The sequence below is a fragment of the Schistocerca gregaria genome, chromosome X (assembly GCF_023897955.1).
Source record: "Schistocerca gregaria isolate iqSchGreg1 chromosome X, iqSchGreg1.2, whole genome shotgun sequence".
NCBI lineage: Eukaryota > Metazoa > Arthropoda > Insecta > Orthoptera > Acrididae > Schistocerca > Schistocerca gregaria.
In genome coordinates, this window is record NC_064931.1 from 17,553,183 (window position 1) to 17,573,279 (window position 20,097).

Consider the following 20,097-nt stretch of genomic DNA (forward strand, 5'->3'; position numbering starts at 1 on the left):
ATAATAAAAGAGTGATCGTTACACCTCCCAGGGGTTATTCGAGATATCTTAATCTAAACCCCAGTAACGAGGCATTGGCTACCTTAAGAGAGTCATACTTACTCGTCCCAATTGCTCACCCAGTCTGCCATTTTTTCTTACTGCGGCCAGTCTGCCAGAAGCGATATGTCACTAGTTGTGTATCATAAAAGAGTGATCGTTTCTCCTCCCAGGGGTTATTCGAGATATCTTAATCGAAACCCTAGTAACGAGGCATTGGCTACCTTAAGAGAGTCATAGTTACTCGTCCCAATTGCTCACCCAGTCTGCCATTTTTTCTTACTGTGGCCAGTCTGCCAGAAGCGATATGTCACTAGTTGTGTATCATAAAAGAGTGATCGTTACTCCTCCCAGGGGTTATTCGAGATATCTTAATCGAAACCCTAGTAACGAGGCATTGCCTAACTTAAGAGAGTCATAGTTACTCGTCCCAATTGCTCACCCAGTCTGCCATTTTTTCTTACTGCGGCCAGTCTGCCAGAAGCGATATGACACTAGTTGTGTATCATAAAAGAGTGATCCTTTCTCCTCCCAGGGGTTATTCGAGATATCTTAATCGAAACCCTAGTAACGAGGCATTGGCTACCTTAAGAGAGTCATAGTTACTCGTCCCAATTGCTCACCCAGTCTGCCATTTTTTCTTACTGCGGCCAGTCTGCCAGAAGCGATATGTCACTAGTTGTGTATCATAAAAGAGTGATCGTTTCTCCTCCCAGGGGTTATTCGAGATATCTTAATCGAAACCCTAGTAACGAGGCATTGACTACCTTAAGAGAGTCATATTTACTCGTCCCAATTGCTCACCCAGTCTGCCATTTTTTCTTACTGTGGCAAGTCTGCCAGAAGCGATATGTCACTAGTTGTGTATCATTAAAGAGTCATCGTTAATCCTCCCAGGGGTTATTCGAGATATCTTAATCGAAACCCTAGTAACGAGGCATTGGCTACCTTAAGAGAGTCATAGTTACTCGTCCCAATTGCTCACCCAGTCTGCCATTTTTTCTAACTGCAGCCAGTCTGCCAGAAGCGATATGTCACTTGTTGTGTATCATAAAAGAGTGATCCTTTCTCCTCCCAGGGGTTATTCGAGATATCTTAATCGAAACCCTAGTAACGAGGCATTGGCTACCTTAAGAGAGTCATAGCTACTCGTCCCAATTGCTCACCCAGTCTGCCATTTTTTCTTACTGCGGCCAGTCTGCCAGGAGCTATATGTCACTAGTTGTGTATCATAAAAGAGTGATCGTTACTCCTCCCAGGGGTTATTCGAGATATCTTAATCGAAACCCTAGTAACGAGGCATTGGCTACCTTAAGAGAGTCATAGTTACTCGTCCCAACTGCTCACCCAGTCCGCCATTTTTTCTTACGGCGGCCAGTCTGCCAGAAGCGATATGTCACTAGTTGTGTATCATAAAAGAGTGATCCTTTCTCCTCCCAGGGGTTATTCCAGATATCTTAATCGAAACCCCAGTAACGAATCATTGGCTACCTTAAGAGAGTCATAGTTACTCGTCCCAATTGCTCACCCAGTCTGCCATTTTTTCTTACTGCGGCCAGTCTGCCAGAAGCGATATGTCACTAGTTGTGTATCATAAAAGAGTGATCGTTACTCCTCCCAGGGGTTATTCGAGCTATCTTAATCGAAACCCTAGTAACGAGGCATTGGCTACCTTAAGAGAGTCATAGTTACTCGTCCCAGTTGCTCACCCAGTCTGCCATTTTTTCTTACTGTGGCCAGTCTGCCAGAAGCGATATGTCACTAGTTGTGTATCATAAAAGAGTGATCGTTACTCCTCCCAGGGGTTATTCGAGATATCTTAATCGAAACCCTAGTAACGAGGCATTGCCTAACTTAAGAGAGTCATAGTTACTCGTCCCAATTGCTCACCCAGTCTGCCATTTTTTCTTACTGCGGCCAGTCTGCCAGAAGCGATATGACACTAGTTGTGTATCATAAAAGAGTGATCCTTTCTCCTCCCAGGGGTTATTCGAGATATCTTAATCGAAACCCTAGTAACGAGGCATTGGCTACCTTAAGAGAGTCATAGTTACTCGTCCCAATTGCTCACCCAGTCTGCCATTTTTTCTTACTGCGGCCAGTCTGCCAGAAGCGATATGTCACTAGTTGTGTATCATAAAAGAGTGATCGTTTCTCCTCCCAGGGGTTATTCGAGATATCTTAATCGAAACCCTAGTAACGAGGCATTGACTACCTTAAGAGAGTCATATTTACTCGTCCCAATTGCTCACCCAGTCTGCCATTTTTTCTTACTGTGGCAAGTCTGCCAGAAGCGATATGTCACTAGTTGTGTATCATTAAAGAGTCATCGTTAATCCTCCCAGGGGTTATTCGAGATATCTTAATCGAAACCCTAGTAACGAGGCATTGGCTACCTTAAGAGAGTCATAGTTACTCGTCCCAATTGCTCACCCAGTCTGCCATTTTTTCTAACTGCAGCCAGTCTGCCAGAAGCGATATGTCACTTGTTGTGTATCATAAAAGAGTGATCCTTTCTCCTCCCAGGGGTTATTCGAGATATCTTAATCGAAACCCTAGTAACGAGGCATTGGCTACCTTAAGAGAGTCATAGCTACTCGTCCCAATTGCTCACCCAGTCTGCCATTTTTTCTTACTGCGGCCAGTCTGCCAGGAGCTATATGTCACTAGTTGTGTATCATAAAAGAGTGATCGTTACTCCTCCCAGGGGTTATTCGAGATATCTTAATCGAAACCCTAGTAACGAGGCATTGGCTACCTTAAGAGAGTCATAGTTACTCGTCCCAACTGCTCACCCAGTCTGCCATTTTTTCTTACGGCGGCCAGTCTGCCAGAAGCGATATGTCACTAGTTGTGTATCATAAAAGAGTGATCCTTTCTCCTCCCAGGGGTTATTCCAGATATCTTAATCGAAACCCCAGTAACGAATCATTGGCTACCTTAAGAGAGTCATAGTTACTCGTCCCAATTGCTCACCCAGTCTGCCATTTTTTCTTACTGCGGCCAGTCTGCCAGAAGCGATATGTCACTAGTTGTGTATCATAAAAGAGTGATCGTTACTCCTCCCAGGGGTTATTCGAGCTATCTTAATCGAAACCCTAGTAACGAGGCATTGGCTACCTTAAGAGAGTCATAGTTACTCGTCCCAGTTGCTCACCCAGTCTGCCATTTTTTCTTACTGTGGCAAGTCTGCCAGAAGCGATATGTCACTAGTTGTGTATCATTACAGAGTCATCGTTAATCCTCCCAGGTGTTATTCGAGATATCTTAATCGAAACCCTAGTAACGAGGCATTGGCTACCTTAAGAGAGTCATAGTTACTCGTCCCAATTGCTCACACAATCCAACATTTTTTCTTACTGCAGCCTGTCTGCCAGAAGCGATATGTCACTAGTTGTGTATCAAAAAAGAACCGTCGTTACTCCTCCGAGGGGTTATTCGATATATCTTAATCGAATCCCTAGTAATGAGGCATTGGCTACCTTACTCGTCCCAATTGCTCACCCAGTCTGCCATTTTTTCTTACTGTGGCCAGTCTGCCAGAAGCGATATGTCACTAGTTGTGTATCATAAAAGAGTGATCGTTACTCCTCCCAGGGGTTATTCGAGATATCTTAATCGAAACCCTAGTAACGAGGCATTGGCTACCTTAAGAGAGTCATAGTTACTCGTCCCAATTGCTCACCCAGTCTGCCATTTTTTCTTACTGCGGCCAGTCTGCCAGAAGCGATATGACACTAGTTGTGTATCATAAAAGAGTAATCCTTTCTCCTCCCAGGGGTTATTCGAGATATCTTAATCGAAACCCTAGTAACGAGGCATTGGCTACCTTAAGAGAGTCATAGTTACTCGTCCCAATTGCTCACCCAGTCTGCCATTTTTTCTTACTGCGGCCAGTCTGCCAGAAGCGATATGTCACTAGTTGTGTATCATAAAAGAGTGATCGTTACTCCTCCCAGGGGTTATTCGAGCTATCTTAATCGAAACCCTAGTAACGAGGCATTGGCTACCTTAAGAGAGTCATAGTTACTCGTCCCAATTGCTCACCCAGTCTGCCATTTTTTCTTACTGTGACCAGTCTGCCAGAAGCGATATGTCACTAGTTGTGTATCATAAAAGAGTGATCGTTACTCCTCCCAGGGGTTATTCGAGATATCTTAATCGAAACCCTAGTAACGAGGCATTGGCTTCCTTAAGAGAGTCATAGTTACTCGTCCAAATTGCTCACCCAGTCTGCCATTTTTTCTTACTGCGGCCAGTCTGCCAGAAGCGATATGTCACTAGTTGTGTATCATAAAAGAGTGATCCTTTCTCCTCCCAGGGGTTATTCGAGATATCTTAATCGAAACCCCAGTAACGAATCATTGGCTACCTTAAGAGAGTCATAGTTACTCGTCCCATTTGCTCACCCAGTCTGCCATTTTTTCTTACTGCGGCCAGTCTGCCAGAAGCGATATGTCACTAGTTGTGTATCATAAATGAGTGATCGTTTCTCCTCCCAGGGCTTATTCGAGATATCTTAATCGAAACACTAGTAACGAGGCATTGGCTACCTTAAGAGAGTCATAGTTACTCGTCCCAATTGCTCACCCAGTCTGCCATTTTATCTTACTGTGGCAAGTCTGCCAGAAGCGATATGTCACTAGTTGTGTATCATTAAAGAGTCATCGTTAATTCTCCCAGGGGTTATTCGAGATATCTTAATCGAAACCCTAGTAACGAGGCATTGGCTACCTTAAGAGAGTCATAGTTACTCGTCCCAATTGCTCACACAGTCCAACATTTTTTCTTACTGCAGCCAGTCTGCCAGAAGCGATATGTCACTAGTTGTGTATCATAAAAGAGTGATCCTTTCTCCTCCCAGGGGTTATTCGAGATATCTTAATCGAAACCCTAGTAACGAGGCATTGGCTACCTTAAGAGAGTCATAGCTACTCGTCCCAATTGCTCACCCAGTCTGCCATTTTTTCTTACTGCGGCCAGTCTGCCAGAAGCTATATGTCACTAGTTGTGTATCATAAAAGAGTGATCGTTTCTCCTCCCAGGGGTTATTCGAGATATCTTAATCGAAACCCTAGTAACGAGGCATTGTCTACCTTAAGAGAGTCATAGTTACTCGACCCAATTGCTCACCCAGTCTGCCATTTTTGTTACTGTGGCAAGTCTGCCAGAAGCGATATGTCACTAGTTGTGTATCATTAAAGAGTCATCGTTAATCCTCCCAGGGGTTATTCGAGATATCTTAATCGAAACCCTATTAACGAAGCATTGGCTACCTTAAGAGAGTCATAGTTACTCGTCCCAATTGCTCACACAGTCCAACATTTTTTGTTACTGCAGCCAGTCTGCCAGAAGCGATATGTCACTAGTTGTGTATCATAAACGAACCGTCCTTACTCCTCCGAGGGGTTATTCGAGATATCTTAATCGAATCCCTAGTAACGAGGCATTGGCTACCTTACTCGTCCCAATTGCTCACCCAGTCTGCCATTTTTTCTTACTGCGGCCAGTCTGCCAGAAGCTATATGTCACTAGTTGTGTATCATAAAAGAGTGATCGTTACACCTCCCAGGGGTTATTCGAGATATCTTAATCTAAACCCCAGTAACGAGGCATTGGCTACCTTAAGAGAGTCATACTTACTCGTCCCAATTGCTCACCCAGTCTGCCATTTTTTCTTACTGCGGCCAGTCTGCCAGAAGCGATATGTCACTAGTTGTGTATCATAAAAGAGTGATCATTTCTCCTCCCAGGGGTTATTCGAGATATCTTAATCGGAACCCTAGTAACGAGGCTTTGGCTACCTTAAGAGAGTCATAGCTACTCGTCCCAATTGCTCACCCAGTCTGCCATTTTTTCTTACTGCGGCCAGTCTGCCAGAAGCTATATGTCACTAGTTGTGTATCATAAAAGAGTGATCGTTACTCCTCCCAGGGATTATTCGCGATATCTTAATCGAAACCCTAGTAACGATGCATTGGCTACCTTAAGAGAGTCATAGTTACTCGTCGCAATTGCTCACCCAGTCTGCCATTTTTTCTTACTGCGGCCATTCTGCCAGAAGCGATATGTCACTAGTTGTGAATCATAAAAGAGTGATCGTTACTCCTCCCAGGGGTTATTCGAGATATCTTAATCGAAACCCTAGTAACGAGGCATTGGCTACCTTAAGAGAGTCATAGTTACTCGTCATAATTGCTCACCGAGTCTGACATTTTTTCTTACAGCGGCCAGTCTGCCAGAAGCTATATGTCACTAGTTAAGTATCATAAAAGAGTGATCGTTACACCTCCCAGGGGTTATTCGAGATATCTTAATCGATACCCTAGTAACGAGGCATTGGCTACCTTAAGAGAGTCATAGTTACTCGTCCCAATTGCTCACCCAGTCTGCCATTTTTTCTTACTGCGGCCAGTCTGCCAGAAGCGATATGTCACTAGTTGTGTATCATAAAAGAGTGATCATCTCTCCTCCCAGGGGTTATTCGAGATATCTTAATCGAAACCCTAGTAACGAGGCATTGGCTACCTTAAGAGAGTCATAGTTACTCGTCCCAATTGCTCACACAGTCAGCCGTTTTTCTTACTGTGGCAAGTCTGCCAGAAGCGATATGTCACTAGTTGTGTATCATTAAAGAGTCATCGTTAATCCTCCCAGGGGTTATTCGAGATATCTTAATCGAAACCCTAGTAAGGAGGCATTGGCTACCTTAAGAGATTCATAGTTACTCGTCCCAATTGCTCACACAGTCCAACATTTTTTCTTACTGCAGCCAGACTGCCAGAAGCGATATGTCACTAGTTGTGTATCATAAAAGAACCGTCCTTACTCCTCCGAGGGGTTATTCGAGATATCTTAATCGAATCCCTAGTAACGAGGCATTGGCTACCTTACTCGTCCCAATTGCTCACCCAGTCTGCCATTTTTTCTTACTGCGACCAGTCTGCCAGAAGCGATATGTCACTAGTTGTGTATCATAAAAGAGTGATCGTTTCTCCTCCCAGGGGTTATTCGAGATATCTTAATCGAAACCCTAGTAACGAGGCATTGGCTACCTTAAGAGAGTCATAGTTACTCGTCCCAACTGCTCACCCAGTGTGCCATTTTTTCTTACTGTGGCAAGGCTGCCAGAAGCGATATGTCACTAGTTGCGTATCATTAAAGAGTCATCGTTAATCCTCCCAGGGGTTATTCGAGATATCTTAATCGAAACCCTAGTAATGAGGCATTGGCTACCTTAAGAGAGTCATAGTTACTCGTCCCAATTGCTCACCCAGTCTGCCATTTTTTCATACTGCAGCCAGTCTGCCAGAAGCGATATGTCACTAGTTGTGTATCATAAATGAGTGATCCTTTCTCCTCCCATGGGTCATTTTAGATATTTTAATCGGAACCCTAGTAACGAGGCATTGGCTACCTTAAGAGAGTCATAGCTACTCGTCCCAATTGCTCACCCAGTCTGCCATTTTTTCTTACAGCGGCAAGTCTGCCAGAAGCTATATGTCACTAGTTGTGTATCATAAAAGAGTGATCGTTACTCCTCCCAGGGGTTATTCGAGATATCTTAATCGAAACCCTAGTAACGATGCATTGGCTACCTTAAGAGAGTCATAGTTACTCGTCCCAATTGCTCACCCAGTCTGCAATTTTTTCTTACTGCGGCCATTCTGCCAGAAGCGATATGTCACTAGTTGTGTATCATAAAAGAGTGATCGTTACTCCTCCCAGGGGTTATTCGAGATATCTTAATCGAAACCCTAGTAACGAGGCATTGGCTACCTTAAGAGAGTCATAGTTACTCGTCCCAATTGCTCACCGAGTCTGACATTTTTTCTTACAGCGGCCAGTCTGCCAGAAGCGATATGTCACTAGTTGTGTATCATAAAAGAGTGATCGTTTCTCCTCCCAGGGGTTATTCGAGATATCTTAATCGAAACCCTAGTAACGAGGCATTGGCTACCTTAAGAGAGTCATAGTTACTCGTCCCAATTGCTCACCCAGTCTGCCATTTTTTCTTACTGTGGCCAGTCTGCCAGAAGCGATATGTCACTAGTTGTGTATCATAAAAGAGTGATCGTTACTCCTCCCAGGGGTTATTCGAGATATCTTAATCGAAACCCTAGTAACGAGGCATTGGCTACCTTAAGAGAGTCATAGTTACTCGTCCCAATTGCTCACCGAGTCTGACATTTTTTCTTACAGCGGCCAGTCTGCCAGAAGCGATATGTCACTAGCTGTGTATCATAAATGAGTGATCGTTTCTCCTCCCAGGGCTTATTCGAGATATCTTAATCGAAACACTAGTAACGAGGCATTGGCTACCTTAACAGAGTCATAGTTACTCGTCCCAATAGCTCACCCAGTCTGCCATTTTTTCCTACTGTGGCAAGTCTACCAGAAGCGATATGTCACTAGTTGTGTATCATTAAAGAGTCATCGTTAATCCTCCCAGGGGTTATTCGAGATATCTTAATCGAAACCCTAGTAAGGAGGCATTGGCTACCTTAAGTGAGTCATAGTTACTCGTCCCAATTGCTCACACAGTCCAACATTTTTTCTTACTGCAGCCAGTCTGCCAGAAGCGATATGTCACTACTTGTGTATCATAAAAGAGTGATCCTTTCTCCTCCCAGGGGTTATTCGAGATACCTTAATCGAAACCCTAGTAACGAGGCATTGGCTACCTTAAGAGAGTCATAGCTACTCGTCCCAATTGCTCACCCAGTCTGCCATTTTTTCTTACTGCGGCCAGTCTGCCAGAAGCTATATGTCACTAGTTGTGTATCATAAAAGAGTGATCGTTACACCTCGCAGGGGTTATTCGAGATATCTTAATCGAAACCCTAGTAACGAAGCATTGGCTACCTTAAGAGAGTCATAGTTACACGTCCCAATTGCTCACACAGTCCAACATTTTTTCTTACTGCAGCCAGTCTGCCAGAAGCGATATGTCACTAGTTGTGTATCATAATAGAACCGTCCTTACTCCTCCGAGGGGTTATTCGAGATATCTTAATCGAATCCCTAGTAACGAGGCATTGGCTACCTTACTCGTCCCAATTGCTCACCCAGTCTGCCATTTTTTCTTACTGCAGCCAGTCTGCCAGAAGCTATATGTCACTAGTTGTGTATCATAAAAGAGTGATCGTTTCTCCTTCCAGGGGTTATTCGAGATATCTTAATCTAAACCCTAGTAACGAGGCATTGGCTACCTTAAGAGAGTCATACTTACTCGTCCCAATTGCTCACCCGGTCTGCCATTTTTTCTTACTGCGGCCAGTCTGCCAGAAGCGGTATGTCACTAGTTGTGTATCATAAAAGAGTGAACATTTCTCCTCCCAGGGGTTATTCGAGATATCTTAATCGGAACCCTAGTAACGAGGCATTGGCTACCTTAAGAGAGTCATAGCTACTCGTCCCAATTGCTCACAAAGTCTGCCATTTTTTCTTACTGCGGCCAGTCTGCCAGAAGCTATATGTCACTAGTTGTGTATCATAAAAGAGTGATCGTTACTCCTTCCAGGGGTTATTCGCGATATCTTAATCGAAACCCTAGTAACGATGCATTGGCTACCTTAAGAGAGTCATAGTTACTCGTCCCAATTGCTCACCCAGTCTGCCATTTTTTCTTACTGCGCATATTCTGCCAGAAGCGATATGTCACTAGTTGTGTATCATAAAAGAGTGATCGTTACTCCTCCCAGGGGTTATTCGAGATATCTTAATCGAAACCCTAGTAACGAGGCATTGGCTACCTTAAGAGAGTCATAGTTACTCGTCCCAATTGCTCACCGAGTCTGACATTTTTTCTTACAGCGGCCAGTCTGCCAGAAGCTATATGTCACTAGTTGTGTATCATAAAAAAGTGATCGTTACACCTCCCAGGGGTTATTCGAGATATCTTAATCGAAACCCTAGTAACAAGGCATTGGCTACCTTAAGAGAGTCATAGTTACTCGTCCCAATTGCTCACCCAGTCTGCCATTTTTTCTTACTGCGGCCAGTCTGCCAGAAGCGATATGTCACTAGTTGTGTATCATAAAAGAGTGATCATTTCTCCTCCCAGGGGTTATTCGAGATATCTTAATCGAAACCCTAGTAACGAGGCATTGGCTACCTTAAGAGAGTCATAGTTACTCGTCCCAATTGCTCACCCAGTCTGCCGTTTTTCTTACTGTGGCAAGTCTGCCAGAAGCGATATGTCACTAGTTGTGTATCAATAAAGAGTCATCGTTAATCCTCCCAGGGGTTATTCGAGATATCTTAATCGAAACCCTAGTAACGAGGCATTGGCTACCTTAAGAGAGTCATAGTTACTCGTCCCAATTGCTCACACAGTCCAACATTTTTTCTTACTGCAGCCAGTCTGCCAGAAGCGATATGTCACTAGTTGTGTATCATAAAAGAACCGTCCTTACTCCTCCGAGTGGTTATTCGAGATATCTTAATGGAATCCCTAGTAACGAGGCATTGGCTACCTTACTCGTCCCAATTGCTCACCCAGTCTGCCATTTTTTCTTACTGCGACCAGTCTGCCAGAAGCGATATGTCACTAGTTGTGTATCATAAAAGAACCGTCTTTACTCCTCCGAGGGGTTATTCGAGATATCTTAATCGAATCCCTAGTAACGAGGCATTGGCTACCTTACTCGTCCCAATTGCTCACCCAGTGTGCCATTTTTTCTTACTGCGACCAGTCTGCCAGAAGCGATATGTCACTAGTTGTGTATCATAAAAGAGTGATCGTTTCTCCTCCCAGGGGTTATTCGAGATATCTTAATCGAAACCCTAGTAACGAGGCATTGGCTACCTTAAGAGAGTCATAGTTGTTCGTCCCAACTGCTCACCCAGTCTGCCATTTTTTCTTACTGTGGCAAGGCTGCCAGAAGCGATATGTCACTAGTTGCGTATCATTAAAGAGTCATCGTTAATCCTCCCAGGGGTTATTCTAGATATCTTAATCGAAACCCTAGTAACGAGGCATTGGCTACCTTAAGAGAGTCATAGTTACTCGTCCCAATTGCTCACCCAGTCTGCCATTTTTTCTTACTGCAGCCAGTCTGCCAGAAGCGATATGTCACTAGTTGTGTATCATAAATGAGTGATCCTTTCTCCTCCCAGGGGTTATTTTAGATATCTTAATCGGAACCCTAGTAACGAGGCATTGGCTACCTTAAGAGAGTCATAGCTACTCGTCCCAATTGCTCACCCAGTCTGCCATTTTTTCTTACAGCGGCCAGACTGCCAGAAGCTATATGTCACTAGTTGTGTATCATAAAAGAGTGATCATTACTCCTCCCAGGGGTTATTCGAGATATCTTAATCGAAACCCTAGTAACGATGCATTGGCTACCTTAAGAGAGTCAAAGTTACTCGTCCCAATTGCTCACCCAGTCTGCCATTTTTTCTTACTGCGGCCATTCTGCCAGAAGCGATATGTCACTAGTTGTGTATCATAAAAGAGTGATCGTTACTCCTCCCAGGGGTTATTCGAGATATCTTAATCGAAACCCTAGTAACGAGGCATTGGCTACCTTAAGAGAGTCATAGTTACTCGTCCCAATTGCTCACCGAGTCTGACATTTTTCCTTACAGCGGCCAGTCTGCCAGAAGCAATATGTCACTAGTTGTGTATCATAAAAGAGTGATCGTTTCTCCTCCCAGGGGTTATTCGAGATATCTTAATCGAAACCCTAGTAACGAGGCATTGGCTACCTTAAGAGAGTCATAGTTACTCGTCCCAATTGCTCACCCAGTCTGCCATTTTTTCTTACTGTGGCCAGTCTGCCAGAAGCGATATGTCACTAGTTGTGTATCATAAAAGAGTGATCGTTACTCCTCCCAGGGGTTATTCGAGATATCTTAATCGAAACCCTAGTAACGAGGCATTGGCTACCTTAAGAGAGTCATAGTTACTCGTCCCAACTGCTCACCCAGTCTGCCATTTTTTCTTACTGCGGCCAGTCTGCCAGAAGCGATATGTCACTAGTTGTGTATCATAAAAGAGTGATCCTTTCTCCTCCCAGGGGTTATTCGAGATATCTTAATCGAAACCCCAGTAACGAATCATTGGCTACCTTAAGAGAGTCATAGTTACTCGTCCCAATTGCTCACCCAGTCTGCCATTTTTTCTTACTGCGGCCAGTCTGCCAGAAGCGATATGTCACTAGTTGTGTATCATAAATGAGTGATCGTTTCTCCTCCCAGGGCTTATTCGAGATATCTTAATCGAAACACTAGTAACGAGGCATTGGCTACCTTAAGAGAGTCATAGTTACTCTTCCCAATTGCTCACCCAGTCTGCCATTTTTTCTTACTGTGGCAAGTCTGCCAGAAGCGATATGTCACTAGTTGTGTATCATTAAAGAGTCATCGTTAATCCTCCCAGGGGTTATTCGAGATATCTTAATCGAAACCCTAGTAACGAGGCATTGGCTACCTTAAGTGAGTCATAGTTACTCGTCCCAATTGCTCACACAGTCCAACATTTTTTCTTACTGCAGCCAGTCTGCCAGAAGCGATATGTCACTAGTTGTGTATCATAAAAGAGTGATCCTTTCTCCTCCCAGGGGTTATTCGAGATATCTTAATCGAAACCCTAGTAACGAGGCATTGGCTACCTTAAGAGAGTCATAGCTACTCGTCCCAATTGCTCACCCAGTCTGCCATTTTTTCTTACTGCGGCCAGTCTGCCAGAAGCTATATGTCACTAGTTGTGTATCATAAAAGAGTGATCGTTACACCTCCCAGGGGTTATTCGAGATATCTTAATCTAAACCCTAGTAACGAGGCTTTGGCTACCTTAAGAGAGTCATACTTACTCGTCCCAATTGCTCACCCAGTCTGCCATTTTTTCTTACTGCGGCCATTCTGCCAGAAGCGATATGTCACTAGTTGTGTATCATAAAAGAGTGATCGTTACTCCTCCCAGGGTTTATTCGAGATATCTTAATCGAAACCCTAGTAACGAGGCATTGCTACCTTAAGAGAGTCATAGTTACTCGTCCCAATTGCTCACCGAGTCTGACTTTTTTTCTTACAGCGGCCAGTCTGCCAGAAGCGATATGTCACTAGTTGTGTATCATAAAGAGTGATCGTTTCTCCTCCCAGGGGTTATTCGAGATATCTTAATCGAAACCCTAGTAACGAGGCATTGGCTACCTTAAGAGAGTCATAGTTACTCGTCCCAATTGCTCACCCAGTCTGCCATTTTTTCTTACTGTGGCCAGTCTGCCAGAAGCGATATGTCACTAGTTGTGTATCATAAAAGAGTGATCGTTACTCCTCCCAGGGGTTATTCGAGATATCTTTATCGAAACCCTAGTAACGAGGCATTGGCTACCTTAAGAGAGTCATAGTTACTCGTCCCAATTGCTCACCCAGTCTGCCATTTTTTCTTACTGCGGCCAGTCTGCCAGAAGCGATAGGTCACTAGTTGTGTATCATAAAAGAGTGTTCGTTTCTCCTCCCAGGGGTTATTAGAGATATCTTAATCGAAATCCTAGTAACGAGGCATTGACTACCTTAAGAGAGTCATATTTACTCGTCCCAATTGCTCACCCAATCTGCCACTTTTTCTTACTGTGGCAAGTCTGCCAGAAGCGATATGTCACTAGTTGTGTATCATTAAAGAGTCATCGTTAATCCTCCCAGGGGTTATTCGAGATATCTTAATCGAAACCCTAGTAACGAGGCATTGGCTACCTTAAGAGAGTCATAGTTACTCGTCCCAATTGCTCACACAGTCCAACATTTCTTCTTACTGCAGCCAGTCTGCCAGAAGCGTTATGTCACTAGTTGTGTATCATAAAAGAGTGATCCTTTCTCCTCCCAGGGGTTATTCGAGATATCTTAATCGAAACCCTAGTAACGAGGCATTGGCTACCTTAAGAGAGTCATAGCTACTCGTCCCAATTGCTCACCCAGTCTGCCATTTTTTCTTACTGCGGCCAGACTGCCAGAAGCTATATGTCACTAGTTGTCTATCATAAAAGAGTGATCGTTACTCCTCCCAGGGGTTATTTGAGATATCTTAATCGAAACCCTAGTAACGAGGCATTGGCTACCTTAAGAGAGTCATAGTTACTCGTCCCAACTGCTCACCCAGTCTGCCATTTTTTCTTACTGCGGCCAGTCTGCCAGAAGCGATATGTCACTAGTTGTGTATCATAAAAGAGTGATCGTTACTCCTCCCAAGGGTTATTCGAGATATCTTAATCGAAACCCTAGTAACGAGGCATTGGCTACCTTAAGAGAGTCATAGTTACTCGTCCCAATTGCTCACCGAGTCTGACATTTTATCTTACAGCGGCCAGTCTGCCAGAAGCGATATGTCACTAGTTGTGTATCATAAAAGAGTGATCGTTTCTCCTCCCAGGGGTTATTCGAGATATCTTAATCGAAACCCTAGTAACGAGGCATTGGCTACCTTAAGAGAGTCATAGTTACTCGTCCCAATTGCTCACCCAGTCTGCCATTTTTTCTTACTGCGGCCAGTCTCCAGAAGCAATATGTCACAAGTTGTGTATCATAAAAGAGTGATCGTTACTCCTCGAAGGGGTTATTCGAGATATCTTAATCGAAACCCTAGTAACGAGGCATTGGCTACCTTAAGAGAGTCATAGTTACTCGTCCCAATTGCTCACCCAGTCTGCCATTTTTTCTTACTGCGGCCAGTCTGCCAGAAGCGATATGTCACTAGTTGTGTATCATAAAAGAGTGATCCTTTCTCCTCCCAGTGGTTATTCGAGATATCTTAATCGAAACCCTAGTAACGAGGCATAGGCTACCTTAAGAGAGTCATAGATACTCTTCCCAATTGCTCACCCAGTCTGCCATTTTTTCTAACTGTGGCCAGTCTGCCAGAAGCGATATATCTCTACTTGTGTATCATAAAAGAGTGATCATTTCTCCTCCCAGGGGTTATTCGAGATATCTTAATCGAAACCCTAGTAACGAGGCATTGGCTACCTTAAGAGAGTCATAGTTACTCGTCCCAATTGCTCACCCAGTCTGCCGTTTTTCTTACTGTGGCAAGTCTGCCAGAAGCGATATGTCACTAGTTGTGTATCATTAAAGAGTCATCGTTAATCCTCCCAGGGGTTATTCGAGATATCTTAATCGAAACCCTAGTAACGAGGCATTGGCTACCTTAAGAGAGTCATAGTTACTCGTCCCAATTGCTCACACAGTCCAACATTTTTTCTTACTGCAGCCAGTCTGCCAGAAGCGATATGTCACTAGTTGTGTATCATAAAAGAACCGTCCTTACTCCTCCGAGGGGTTATTCGAGATATCTTAATGGAATCCCTAGTAACAAGGCATTTGCTACCTTACTCGTCCCAATTGCTCACCCAGTCTGCCATTTTTTCTTACTGCGACTAGTCTGCCAGAAGCGATATGTCACTAGTTGTGTATCATAAAAGAGTGATCGTTTCTCCTCCCAGGGGTTATTCGAAATATCTTAATCGAAACCCTAGTAACGAGGCATTGGCTACCTTAAGAGAGTCATAGTTACTCGTCCCAATTGCTCACCCAGTCTGCCATTTTTTCTTACTGTGGCAAGGCTGCCAGAAGCGATATGTCACTAGTTGCATATGATTAAAGAGTCATTGTTAATCCTCCCAGAGGTTATTCGAGATATCTTAATCGAAACCCTAGTAACGAGGCATTGGCTACCTTAAGAGAGTCATAGTTACTCGTCCCAATTGCTCACCCAGTCTGCCATTTTTTCTTACTGTGGCAAGGCTGCCAGAAGCGATATGTCACTAGTTGCATATGATTAAAGAGTCATTGTTAATCCTCCCAGGGGTTATTCGAGATATCTTAATCGAAACACTAGGAACGAGGCATTGGCTACCTTAAGAGAGTCATAGTTACTCGTCCCAATTGCTCACCTAGTCTGCCATTTTTTCTTACTGCAGCCAGTCTGCCAGAAGCGATATGTCACTAGTTGTGTATCATAAATGAGTGATCCTTTCTCCTCCCAGGGGTTATTTTAGATATCTTAATCGGAACCCTAGTAACGAGGCATTGGCTACCTTAAGAGAGTCATAGCTACTCGTCCCAATTGCTCTCCAAGTCTGCCATTTTTTCTTACTGCGGCCAGTCTGCCAGAAGCGATATGTCACTAGTTGTGTATCATAAAAGAGTGATCGTTAATCCTCCCAGGGGTTATTCGAGATATCTTAATCGAAACCCTAGTAACGAGGCATTGGCTACCTTAAGAGAGCCATAGTTACTCGTCCCAATTGCTCACACAGTCCAACATTTTTTCTTACTGCAGCCAGTCTGCCAGAAGCGATATGTCACTAGTTGTGTATCATAAAAGAACCGTCCTTACTCCTCCGAGGGGTTATTCGAGATATCTTAATCGAATCCCTAGTAACGAGGCATTGGCTACCTTACTCGTCCCAATTGCTCACCCAGTCTGCCATTTTTTCATACTGCGACCAGTCTGCCAGAAGCGATATGTCACTAGTTGTGTATCATAAAAGAGTGATCGTTACTCCTCCCAGGGGTTATTCGAGATATCTTAATCGAAACCCTAGTAACGAGGCATTGGCTACCTTAAGAGAGTCATAGTTACTCGTCCCAATTGCTCACACAGTCCAACATTTTTTCTTACTGCAGCCAGTCTGCCAGAAGCGATATGTCACTAGTTGTGTATCATAAAAGAGTGATCCTTTCTCCTCCCAGGGGTTATTCGAGATATCTTAATCGAAACCCTAGTAACGAGGCATTGGCTACCTTAAGAGAGTCATAGCTACTCGTCCCAATTGCTCACCCAGTCTGCCATTTTTTCTTACTGCGGAAAGTCTGCCAGAAGTTATATGTCACTAGTTGTGTATCATAAAAGAGTGATCGTTACTCCTCCCAGGGGTTATTCGAGATATCTTAATCGAAACCCTAGTAACGAGGCATTGGCTACCTTAAGAGAGTCATAGTTACTCGTCCCAACTGCTCACCCAGTCTGCCATTTTTTCTTACTGCGGCCAGTCTGCCAGAAGCGATATGTCACTAGTCGTGTATCATAAAAGAGTGATCCTTTCTCCTCCCAGGGGTTATTCAAGATATCTTAATCGAAACCCCAGTAACGAATCATTGGCTACCTTAAGAGAGTCATAGTTACTCGTCCCAATTGCTCACACAGTCCAACATTTTTTCTTACTGCAGCCAGTTTGCCAGAAGCGATATGTCACTAGTTGTGTATCATAAAAGAACCGTCCTTACTCCTCCGAGGGGTTATTCGAGATATCTTAATCGAATCCCTAGTAACGACGCATTGGCTACCTTACTCGTCCCAATTGCTCACCCAGTCTGCCATTTTTTCTTACTGCAGCCAGTCTGCCAGAAGCGATATGTCACTAGTTGTGTATCATAAAAGAGTGATCCTTTCTCCTCCCAGGGGTTATTCGAGATATCTTAATCGAAACCCTAGTAACGAGGCATTGGCTACCTTAAGAGAGTCATTGCTACTCGTCCCAATTGCTCACCCAGTCTGCCATTTTTTCTTACTGCGTAAAGTCTGCCAGAAGTTATATGTCACTAGTTGTGTATCATAAAAGAGTGATCGTTACTCCTCCCAGGGGTTATTCGAGATATCTTAATCGAAACCCTAGTAACGAGGCATTGGCTACCTTAAGAGAGTCATAGTTACACGTCCCAACTGCTCACCCAGTCTGCCATTTTTTCTTACTGCGGCCAGTCTGCCAGAAGCGATATGTCACTAGTCGTGTATCATAAAAGAGTGATCCTTTCTCCTCCCAGGGGTTATTCAAGATATCTTAATCGAAACCCCAGTAACGAATCATTGGCTACCTTAAGAGAGTCATAGTTACTCGTCCCAATTGCTCACCCAGTCTGCCAATTTTTCTTACTGCGGCCAGTCTGCCAGAAGCGATATGTCACTAGTTGTGTATCATAAAATAGTGATCGTTACTCCTCCCAGGGGTTATTCGAGATATCTTAATCGAAACCCTAGTAACGAGGCATTGGCTACCTTAAGAGAGTCATAGTTACTCGTCCCAATTGCTCACACAGTCCAACATTTTTTCTTACTGCAGCCAGTCTGCCAGAAGCGATATGTCACTAGTTGTGTATCATAAAAGAGTGATCCTTTCTCCTCCCAGGGGTTATTCGAGATATCTTAATTGAAACCCTAGTAACGAGGCATTGGCTACCTTAAGAGAGTCATAGCTACTCGTCCCAATTGCTCACCCAGTCTGCCATTTTTTCTTACTGCGGAAAGTCTGCCAGAAGTTATATGTCACTAGTTGTGTATCATAAAAGAGTGATCGTTACTCCTCCCAGGGGTTATTCGAGATATCTTAATCGAAACCCTAGTAACGAGGCATTGGCTACCTTAAGAGAGTCATAGTTACTCGTCCCAACTGCTCACCCAGTCTGCCATTTTTTCTTACTGCGGCCAGTCTGCCAGAAGCGATATGTCACTAGTCGTGTATCATAAAAGAGTGATCCTTTCTCCTCCCAGGGGTTATTCAAGATATCTTAATCGAAACCCCAGTAACGAATCATTGGCTACCTTAAGAGAGTCATAGTTACTCGTCCCAATTGCTCACCCAGTCTGCCAATTTTTCTTACTGCGGCCAGTCTGCCAGAAGCGATATGTCACTAGTTGTGTATCATAAAAGAGTTATCGTTACTCCTCCCAGGGGTTATTCGAGATATCTTAATCGAAACCCTAGTAACGAGGCATTGGCTACCTTAAGAGAGTCATAGTTACTCGTCCCAATTGCTCACTGAGTCTGACATTTTTTCTTACAGCGGCCATTCTGCCAGAAGCGATATGTCACTAGTTGTGTATCATAAAAAAGTGATCGTTTCGCCTCCCAGGGGTTATTCGAGATATCTTAATCGAAACCCTAGTAACGAGGCATTGGCTACCTTAAGAGAGTCATAGTTACTCGTCCCAATAGCTCACCCAGTCTGCCATTTTTTCTTACTGCGGCCAGTCTGACAGAAGCGATATGTCACTAGTTGTGTATCATAAAAGAGTGATCGTTACTCCTCCCAGGGGTTATTCGAGATATCTTAATCGAAACCCTAGTAACGAGGCATTGGCTACCTTAAGAGAGTCATAGTTACTCGTCCCAATTGCTCACACAGTCCAACATTTTTTCTTACTGTAGCCAGTTTGCCAGAAGCGATATGTCACTAGTTGTGTATCATAAAAGAACCGTCCTTACTCCTCCGATGGGTTATTCGAGATATCTTAATCGAATCCCTAGTAACGACGCATTGGCTACCTTACTCGTCCCAATTGCTCACCCAGTCTGCCATTTTTTCTTACTGCAGCCAGTCTGCCAGAAGCGATATGTCACTAGTTGTGTATCATAAAAGAGTGATCCTTTCTCCTCCCAGGGGTTATTCGAGATATCTTAATCGAAACCCTAGTAACGAGGCATTGGCTACCTTAAGAGAGTCATAGCTACTCGTCCCAATTGCTCACCCAGTCTGCCATTTTTTCTTACTGCGTAAAGTCTGCCAGAAGTTATATGTCACTAGTTGTGTATCATAAAAGAGTGATCGTTACTCCTCCCAGGGGTTATTCGAGATATCTTAATCGAAACCCTAGTAACGAGGCATTGGCTACCTTAAGAGAGTCATAGTTACACGTCCCAACTGCTCACCCAGTCTGCCATTTTTTCTTACTGCGGCCAGTCTGCCAGAAGCGATATGTCACTAGTCGTGTATCATAAAAGAGTGATCCTTTCTCCTCCCAGGGGTTGTTCAAGATATCTTAATCGAAACCCCAGTAACGAATCATTGGCTACCTTAAGAGAGTCATAGTTACTCGTCCCAATTGCTCACCCAGTCTGCCAATTTTTCTTACTGCGGCCAGTCTGCCAGAAGCGATATGTCACTAGTAGTGTATCATAAAAGAGTTATCGTTACTCCTCCCAGGGGTTATTCGAGATATCTTAATCGAAACCCTAGTAACGAGGCATTGGCTACCTTAAGAGAGTCATAGTTACTCGTCCCAATTGCTCACACAGTCCAACATTTTTTCTTACTGCAGCCAGTCTGCCAGAAGCG